Raw genomic sequence first — 11,491 nt, 5'->3', positions numbered from 1 at the left:
TAGAACACCTTTTACATTAGTTGTATAACCAATGTAAAATATCAATAAATTACATCGGGTTAAATATTAACCAATTTAAAAAATGGATAAAAGAGCACTAAAAAACAATGAATTGAACCAGAAAAAGCATTTATTACATCGATGGTGAGAATTTATGTAATATGCCCTGTAAACTTAGAATTTTGTTTAGTTTTGGAGCATAACCGATATAATATGTCATGGATTGAGTAATAACTGGTGTAATATATAATATTTTTTTATAAAAAAATTATTGTTTTCTTAACCTGTAATTGTGAAAATCATACTAAAATATAAGCTAGATAAATTTTTATATTTAGTAAGCATGAATAATAAAACATTTGCAATTGAAATTAAGTCATTATAATATATAATTAAAACTAATAAAAGTGTACATGTGATAATGTTATAAATCCTAACATGTTTTGGTTTATAATTAGTAAAAAATATTTAAACTATTTTTGACGAATTTCTTCAAGAGTTTGTAAGAGTTTGTAAACTGAGTGACTCAGTATCTTGAAAAAGTTGAGATATGAAATAATTATTATTTTTCATAATAACATATATGAATCTCTAATGAGATTTTTTAGAATTTTTAAAATTTTAGTACCTGCTCCCAAGAGTCAATAATAGTGGCATAGATTATGATCCACATTCAATGCATCACATAATACCCACATTCAAATTTGTCTTGTTTGTTAGAATGTATGGCTTTAAACTAGAGGGGAGTGAATGGTTTAAAGAGGGTTTTCGCAAACTTTTTAGGATAGAATGAAATTCTTTGCAAGAAACCAGATTAAGAATTCAGTTTGCCAAGAACAAAGCTCAAAACAGTAAAACACCAGAAAAACAATCAGTTGTTTATATCAGTAAAAATAATAACAACTGAAATTAAAGAGTTTAAGGAAGAGAGAAATGCACAAACATTTTATACTGGTTCACTCTTAACCCAAGAGCTACATCCAGTTTTCCATAAACCACCGGGGAATCCACTAGGTAATCAAATCCAGATTACATACACACACTACCAAAGAAGTGACATTGATCCCCTCAAGAAACACACTTCCTTTGGCTCAGCACACACACCAAGAATGTTGATCTTGACAACCTCAAGAGCACACAACCCTTCTTGGCTTTACAACACCAGAATGTACACAAAATTACAAAACGAATTACACTGTTACAGAATCAACTGAAATCAATACAGAGTAATCCTATTCCACTTCTCTCTTGAATAACCAAAGCTCAAAGTGAAAACTCAAATGCTTGAAAACTCTTTGAAAAACTCAAATATGTTTTTCTTTCTTGTTGTTTGTTATAAAACATTAACAAACTATTTATAGTATTCAAATCTTGGTCAAAGCATTTAACGCAGGAGTGTATTCAATTATGAAATCAATTAAAGCTCATTTAACTAACAAAATTGTTTCTGTTAGGATTTCAAACAAACAATCGGTTGAAATAACAAATCAATCGGTTGTTTTGGTTTGACAACAAGTCAACCATCCAAAACAGTTTTCAAACATTTTCAAAAACACCTAACTATAAAACAATCGGTTGTCTCAACAAAACAACAAGTTGTTTTTCACTTAGTTTGAAAAACACTTTAAACTTAAAAGATTTGAAAACACTTAAGCTTTAGATTCAACAAAGAGTGGATTACAAATATAATCTACCCTAGATCCTATTCTAAAGCACCTTAGCAACATCAAGCACCTCCAACCTTCCATCAAACGCTTAGGATTTGGATTCTTCAAAGCTTGAACACACTTTATTCAACATTGTTGTTTATTGCACTATATTATATGAAATATAACCATTAGTTAATTTAATTGAACAACTAAAAAAAGTAAAACTTAATAGTTTTAATGAAGAGGTAAATATACCTTAGATAAAATCCAACGAAAATTTTGTGATGATGAAGTGAATCTACCATTTAAGACATTGCATACATTAATTGACTAAAAAGAAAAGTCATTAGTAATTTCTAATAAATTATATAAACTACAATAACAAATTAATTAAAACATATATATGTACTATAGTCTTCATATCTGCATTTGACTTCTTATGCAATGAACAAAATCACAAGTATTGTCCATGGAAAAAATAAGCATCAATTGTCAATGAGACCTAAAATAAGAGATTCCATTAGTCATATTTATGTAACAAGTTTTACTTACCCATTAATAAAAAAAAGGCATATGGATATTTTTCCTAGATGCCTGAATCCATTTTTGAATGTAAACAATGCAAAAAAAAATTGAAAACAAACTCACACGATGTGAAAGCCAACACCACCTACGACGACACCAACTCCACCTTCAACCACGATGACGACAACAAATGCATAGGAAATTTCAAACTCAAAAAGCGTAGAGAAATCACAAGGCAAAGAAATGTGAAAACAAACTCACACGTGCGTGAAAATGAAAACCCACAGCGACACCACTTCCAACGATGACACCAACTCCACCTCCAACCACGGTGGTCACGACAACAAATACAAAGGAAATTCCAACCCAAAAGACGCAGAGAACTTACAATACAAAGAAATACGAAAAGAAACTCACGTGTCGCGAAAAAGAAAACCCACGGCGACACCTCCTCCAACGATGAAACCAACTTCATCTCCAACCACAACCCCGATAAAAAATGCATATCAAATGACAACCAAAATGCAAAGAACTAACAATGCAAAGAAGCACGAAAATGAAACACACTGCGACGTGCAAAACTGAAAAGCCATATGTCCAGTGAAAAAGTAAAATATTTTGAATTTTCATTGTTTACCCTAACCCTATTACATCAGTTATTTCACCCAAATGATGTAATAGGTGTTGCAATTATAATTTTTTTCATTTACGCACCTTGATACCATGTTATTTCACTCATATTTGTTGTTTTCGTTTTTGTTTAACCACGAGCAAAATGAAGCAACCAACAAAGACAAATCAAACCGAAACAAGCACGAAAACTATTAACTCAAACTAAAAAATGTGATCCAAAATTTATTTTTTAACAAACTTTACACATATATTATTGATTATTTGATCTAACCAATGTTATATGTCTTGACTTTTTAAATTTATATAAGCGTGAGTCAGAAACCATGTTATTTTATATGTTTTCGTTATTTTCGTTTGTGTTTTCATTTAAGTACAAGTAAAATTAAGCAATCAAACACAAATAAAACAAAAATATGCACCAAAATTAACAACTCAAACACAAAAACATGATGAAAGCTTCAACAATTTGTTTAGCATATTGGTACTTATTACATCGGTTGGCATGAAAAACTAGTGTAATATCTCAACAAACACAATTTGAAAATTTTAATGTATGATTATGGGTCTTTTCTACATCGGTTCTTCCATTTAATCAGTGTAATATATCTTTTTTTACACTAGTTGTAATACAACCGATGTGATATGTGCTCAAATATTTTAAAGAATGGTACTGTGTTTTTCTACACCAGTTCTAATTTAATCGACCTCATATCCAATTGTAAAAACGTTAAATTTTGATAAGCTTACCCTTAAAGGATTTATAAATGACTAGAAAAGGATTAATAGTACTTGCTCGTTGATACTACTTATGAAAACATATGAAATCTTATAAAACACTTTATAGTTGAAAAATACGAAAATACATTCAACATCAACAAAATGAGTGCACAAATATGAAAACCCTAATAAATGCCTAACTATTTGGATGAAGTTGAGTTAAAGCAACATTCATGATCGTCAAATGGGTCTAGAGAAACACCTAAGCCTATTATATTAAACATGATGTCGTACAAAAAACAAAAGGGAGCATCCCTCAATGAGTTCCTACATACAGGCTCATTCGAAAGGCAAACCTCAATCATAACATTTTTTCCTCATGGAGTTATCCAACAATTAGGTATGTCACCTAATGGGTCACAATTTCTTATTGGATATATCTCTAACCATTTTTAATTTGGCCTATGTATAAAGGGTGTATGATGTGTATCATGGAACATAAATCATTTAGTTTCACTGATGGTCTAAGTCACATGGACTAATATATAAGTGGTGAGAAACTGATGAAGGAGTTATTGCACACTGTGACCATACGTAGATTCATGGTATTTGATGTAATGAAATGACTCCAATATCATGATTATTTGACCAAATGTTAGTCTCTAGTAGAACATACAGAAGACTTCAATCCGCTTGTTGGATGTCCTTGATATATAAATCCATGAGTGAGTTGTATTATTGTTGCATGTTGACATTTTGAAAGAGATTAAATGATTGTGATTTGTTGATTGAAATGTTTATTTTATACTTGTTCATATTATGAAATTTTATTTTAATAGTTTCTGATTTCTTTTGTGAACTGGGATGACGATATTGTACCCACGAACAAATATAGTTGCAGGTGCATTAGCATCATTAAGACCATAAATATTTACTTGACTTTATTTTGTAAATATTTTATATTTATTTAAAGTTTTACGTATGTATAAGTAATAATTTAAAATATTATATACCTTGTATAGGCATGTAATGTGAGTGAATTCACGATAATTATAAATATTAAATAATTAAGATGTTACATATTATACGTGAATACAAACTACTATAAAAAAAAACATTATGATTCATCTTCTTTCTATCTTGAAAGAAATGGTTTTTTAATATTTTTTCTACAAGTGATATTTTTTAACCAATTTATTTTTCATTTTTTAACTTTCACAAATTGTTATGAGATTCTTCCATTAGTTTTTTCTACTCATAAAGTCGTTTTTTAGTTAATAGTAATAAAACTAAAGGTTATTTGTTTATTCATATTTTTTACAATTTTTTTTAATCTATACTAGCAGAAGTACAAACGCTCTTGTGTCAGTTTATCCGCATTTTAATTTTAATTTTTATTATTATTATTATATATTATCATATGTGTATTTATATTTATTTAAAAAAAATATAGATATATGTATTCACATCTTTTAAATATCAATATAAATATATATATATATATATATATATATATTTTAAAGAAAAAAAATATTAAATTATTCTTTAAAGAGAAGACCAAATAAAAATAAAAATTGATATTTGGGATGTCTTTTTTCGTATTATTCAAAAGAAATAAAATTATTGTTAACGAATATGTTCATTAATTAAATTATAACAATAATCAAATGGTATAAAAATATCCGTATTTTTTATTTTTATCATATAACACATGTGACACCATTAAGCAATAAACCAAAAATTCATCCTCAATTTTTAAAGCGAGGTGTAGGAAGCTTGAAGTTACTAAAGCAAAACCTTACTGGAAAGGTTCGCCTTCTCATGAGACAATCCAAAACTCTCAAAATCTGTGAAATATATAGTATTATGTTAATATCAAACTAAGCACAAGTTTTATTGTTTATCTTCTTCTACCTTTGCGTGATTTTCTCTTGGACCTTCGATTCTTCTTGTTGCATGATGGAAAATCAATATGGTATCCAAGTGAGTTGATCCTGCTTTGTTCCTCTTCCTTCCTCTTTCTCGTTTTTCTTCCTTTTATCCTATTTGTTGTACTTTTTTTTTGTTTCTTACTGTCAACAATCATGGACCCATCACACAATCTATCTAGTCCTTTTTATTTCATCTTGGAGAAAATCCATGGATGGTTTTTGTTATTCTTACTCTAATTAGTGCTAACCATCAAACGTGGATTCACGACATGAAACATACGTTGCTATCGAAGAATAAAATCAAATTCATCAATGGATACTTTCAAGAACCAACAAGAACGATCTCATTTACAATGCCTGTGAGAGATGCAATGTGATGGTTATTTTATTGATTACGCAAACTCTAAATGTTCAAATTTCTCAAAGTACCATATATAAATATATTAAAATGTTCAAGATTTGTGGGAGAATTTAAAGGAAAGGTTATCAAAGAGATACCATTTCCATATATTCGATATTCTTCAAGAAATAAGCTCGATTAGGCAAGGGGAAAAGAGTGTGTCCGGCTATTTTACCAATCTCAAGGCTTTGTGGGAATAACTCAAATTCTTGAGACATGTTCCTTCTTACATGTACAACGTCAAATGTATGTGCAACGTTATAAAGATTATTATGTATTATAGAAAATCAAAACACGCGATATGCTTTTTGAAAGGACTTTAAGATGTTTATACTAATGTTAAAATTGAAATATTGCTTATGAAACCATTGCCTAATATTAATCGTGTTTTTTTTTTCTCTTGTACAATAGGCAGAACGACATCTTAATGGAAATAACTATGTTGAGTCCAAGGCTTTCGTCAACAATACCAACTTGTAAGAATGAAAGTTTCAGGACCGAACTGATAATAATCAAAATAATGGCTAGAAAATGTAGGAAAAAGGAAGATAAAAAAAAATCAAAGGAAGCAATGCAGTTCCTGTCACGAGATGAACTACATAGCTGAAAAATGTTACTTGAAGCATAAATTTTTTTTTAAATGAATGATGCAAAGGTAAAGAATTGTGTAAATCAAATGAAAATTGAAAACCATTCTCAACGATATGTAGAAGCGGAACAATTGAATCATACTGAGAACAAGCATGTTACTGAGTCTCTAACCTCATAACATATACAACAATTGTTGAAAATCTTGCATGAATCCAAAGACAAAGTAAAACAGATAAACACTATTGGTGAGTCCTCTACTATACAACATGATGAAAAAGATAAGAATTCTTCTTGGTTCCTTGACACGGGGGCCACGAATCACGATACATGCATAAAAAAATATTTTCGTTATTTTCCCAAAAATAAGCCACTGAAAATCAATTTACCAAATGGTACATGTGTTTTTGAAAATTATGCAAGAGCTATTAGAATTACAAAATGGCTTACCATTTATAATGTTCTCTACATTCCTGAATTCACATTGAATATTGTTTGATTTCAAAAGCTTATCAATTGTTCTAGTTTACCATGTTTATTTTCACATAAAAAATATCAGATACATGATATCCATACGTTGAAGTCAATTTGGCAAGCTAATCATTGATGGTCTATATCATATTGTTGGAGACTTGAATCCTATAAATTTTCATAAGAATCATGTTAATAATGTTTTCCAATTTCAAAACTCATGATATTGATATTTGGCATTTCAGACTTGGTCACCCCTTTAATAAGATCTTAGATTGTGTATGTAAAGAAAACTTGAACATTCACTACAATGATAAAAATATATATGATTTCTACTACTTTGTTAAACAACATATACTTAGTTTTTCGGATAGTGAATATGTTACATTTGATGTGTTTTATCTTATCCATATAGATATTTGGGGTCCCTTTGGGTACTTTCTTAAGATAGTTGATGACTTTTCATGACACACTTGGATATTCTTAAGAAAAGGTAAAAGAGAAACTATATCTCTTTTGAATAACTTTGTTATGTACGTGAAGAATCAATTTAACAAATCTATAACATATAATGATTTGAAATTTAATTATAAAATTATTTATAATGATTTTGGCATATTGCATCAAACTTTTGCATTGAAACTCCTCAACAGAACTATTGGGTGGAGAGGAAACATCAACACATTCTAAAAATTGCTAGGAGTATCATGTTTCACTATAATTTAACTAAACAATTTTGGTCATACTTTATATCTCATGTTGTGTATATAATAAATAGATGACCCTTTCCTATTATCAAATTCAAAATTTCGCATTAATTACTTTATAAACGTGTTCCTGATTTATCCCATAACAAACAATAGAGACAAGTTTAATTATAAAATTAGAAAATGTATTTTCGAGGTTTTAAACCAGGTGTTAAAGCCTATATTGTTATGTACATTAATTGTTTCTCTTACTTTCCTACTTTTGAACTCGTTTGATAATAAAATATTGTATTTAATTAATAAAAATAAATTAATTATATTTTTAGTTTTCAAATAAAACAATGATAATAAAATATAATAAATTTTATATTCTTGATGCAATTATTTTTTAAATATTTCTTTAAGTTTTACTCTTTTAACTTCTATACATAAAATAGAAAAAAATAGGAAGAAAAATATTCTGGTCATTTTTTTAACGTAGTACTTTTAAAAACTATGTTAATTTTTTACACATTTATATTTTAAAAAAAACTTGTATTACTAAATAATTTTATATTTTATGCATTTTTATTTTCAACATCTGTAATTAAAATCTAAGAAACAATAGATATAAATACTTTTTAATTTTTCTTTCAAAAATACAAAACTAAAGTTCTGATAAGAGAGTCTTATTCTAAGTCAAATTTAATATTTGAAAGTAAGAAATATTAAAATGATTTTTTTTTTACTTGAAAGGAAGGTTCTGTATGGTTTTAATTATATTTTTTTTTCAAGAAATTATATTAATATTTAACAGTTAAATATCGTATCATTTTTAATAGGTAAAATGCGTATTATTTAATATATTTTACATATAATTATTTTAAAATAAGATTTAAGAAATATGAACGGGTTATACTGATGGAAGAGAATTAGATAATTTCATACACAATGTTTAATCGGTTATTAAAAAAAATTAACAATATTTAATCGTACGTGTTAATATATGGTGCAAATTATAACTAAATATAAATAATAATAAAAATATACGTTTTAATTTCAATCAAATAAAAAAATTGGAATATTGACAAAATTTGAAATATATTTTTAAATAAGAAAGGTAAAGTATAGAAGATAAGTTTTTTTAATAAAAGTGATTGAAATTATAATATGTTATACATGTATATATAATTTATTACTGATTATAATTAATAGATTTACTGAGAAAGATAAACAGACATTCTATGCTGTTCAAAAATTAAAAACAAGTTAAAAAAAAGAGTATAAGATGAAAAATAAACTTAACTTTACTTACTCAATGTTCATTTCAATTTTCAAAAAATATTTACGTTATTTAACGTGAATAAATATCTTTTTTAAATTTGGTATATAACTTATTAATATAGATAGTGCGATTGAATATATATATAAATAAGTGTAATTTATAAAAAAAATAATAAAATTCAAAATTTTATACACTTCGAGTAAAAAAAATGGGATGTGTATTTTTTATATCCTAGTGAGAATTTATTGGATTTATCGTGCTTCTTGTCATTGGGCCGCTATCGCATCAACAAAAAATATTGTTCCACGCATGAGCATATCAAATTAAAAAATGTTCTTTACTATGATGGTTAGTTTGTTCCTTATAGGAATCAAGATTTTATTGAAGCCAAAATTCTTGAAATAATTTGTATGTTAGGGGCTTGCCCAATTGGGTAAGGGAAGGGGATCTTCGGAGACTTTTCAGTACACGAGGAATCTTGTTCAAGAAATCTGGCCAACCCTCCCTTAACCTCCTCCGCTTCCACATCGTGACGCTCCCGCTCACCCTGTCTAGTCTCTGACTCCTCACCGTCGGCGCCAAGATCCCATCTTCCTCTGACCACCTAATGTAGATCAAGAACATCAAGCTCACCCAAACCCCAGTCTACGACGACAAATTTCTTTTAATTTACAGCGTTGACAGGTTCTTCGACCGTGGCTTTCCGTTTATGAATCAAAGACTTATTTCTTTGGACCACATGGCCAGTACCTTTAATTCCTACCACCAAGCTATTCAAACCCTAAAAGTCGGTGGATACTCCATTTTTTAGGGTTTGAATCGCTTGGTGGAAGGAATAGAAGGCAATGGCGATCTGGTCGAAAGAAATAAGTCTTTCATTCATAAGCAGAAAGCCACAATCGAAAAAGTTGTCAATGCCGTAATCTAGAAGAAAGCCATCATCGTAGACTAGGGTTTGGGTGAACTTGATGTTCTTGATCGATGTTAGGTGGTCGGACGAAGATGGGATCTTGGCGCTGACGGTGAGGAATCGGAGACTAGACAGGGTGAGCGGGAGCGACGCGAGGTGGAAGCGAGGATGTCAAGGGAGGATTGGCCAAATTTCTTAAACAAGGTTCCCCGTGTATTGAAAAGCCGCCGATGATCCCCCTCCCTTACTTAATTTGGCAAACCCCTAACATACAAATTATTTCCAGAATTCTTGGCTTCAATAGAATCTTGACTCCTAGAAGGAACAAACTAACCATCATTGTAAAGAATATTTTTAGATTTGACATGCTCGTGCGTGTGACAATATTTTTGGGTGATCCGATAGCGGCCCGATGACAAGTGGCACGATAAGTCCAACAATCTCGCTAGCATATAAAAAGATATACACATCCCATTTTTTTACTTGAAGTGTATTAAATTTTGAATTTTATTATTTTTTGACAAATTATACTTTTATATATATATATATATATATATACAAAATCTGTGAAATATATAGTATTATGTTAATATCAAATTGCAATGATAAGGTTTATTTGTAAATCCCTAAAATAAACACACTAAGTCTCTAAACTCTCCTATTTCTCCATCTGCCATCTCTCCAATTTTCTTTCAATTCCAGAATAACCTTGAAGTACATAATAAAATTGGTCTAACAATTTTTTAAATTTTAAATTTAAATTTTGAATTTTTTTTTTGAAATTTGAAGTGTTTCAAAAAGGCTTTAGGATTTGAAAATTTGAAAATTTAAAAAATTTAAGTTTTTTGAAAAAATAGAAAATAACGCAATGCCCATAATAATGAAATAAAATCAAATATTGATATAAGGATAAAATAAGAAAAATACCAATCTTTACCTACACTCTTCCGTGAATGTAGAAGCGCATACAACTTTTTTTTTATGATGCAACACGCACCGAATCCGAATCCAGATTACACACCGCTCTTAACAATGTTCCTTCGCATTGAAACCTTGCGCTTGGGGGTAAGCACGACAATGATAGGAACACATAGGAAATAGTGCCTTGGGGTTCAATGTCTTCCTCTTTCTATGTTTTTCTAACTGAGTTTCTCTCACTGATCGAAGATTGTGAATAAGTAAATCAAATTAAAAGTAACCGTAAAACATGAGGAAATGAGAACATATTTTAGTCACTGTTTTGTATGATTTTATTTAAATCGATAAAATTGTATCGAAAGAACGTCTTATGATAAAGAACTTTCATCCCTTACCCTGTGACTCCTCTTGTTGAGTCCTTCTTATACCTCTAGTCACATGTTTCAATCACAACTTAAGAAAAATGTCAAATTAGTGTTTCACAAATTGAAATGCACGTAAAGAGAATTACCGTTGTTGTGATGGTGCCCGAAACTCCTTTTGTTAAGTTCTTCCCTCCATCTCGTCACAAACTTCAATTATAATTTCTTAAGAAAAAGGTCAAATTAAGGTTCCACAAAGATTAATCAAAACATAGGAAGAGAAAGAGAAGTGAGAATGAAAGTATGCTTTTACATGAAAAATGGTGGAAAGAGAAAAGAAAATGGGAAGTAGGGTACAGAAAAGAAAGTCGAAACGTGAGTTTATATTTAGATCCAATAGGGATTAAAGACTGCTT

Source organism: Phaseolus vulgaris, chromosome 2, assembly GCF_051622355.1.
Source record: "Phaseolus vulgaris cultivar YP4 chromosome 2, ASM5162235v1, whole genome shotgun sequence".
NCBI lineage: Eukaryota > Viridiplantae > Streptophyta > Magnoliopsida > Fabales > Fabaceae > Phaseolus > Phaseolus vulgaris.
This window is presented reverse-complemented; position numbering follows the sequence as displayed.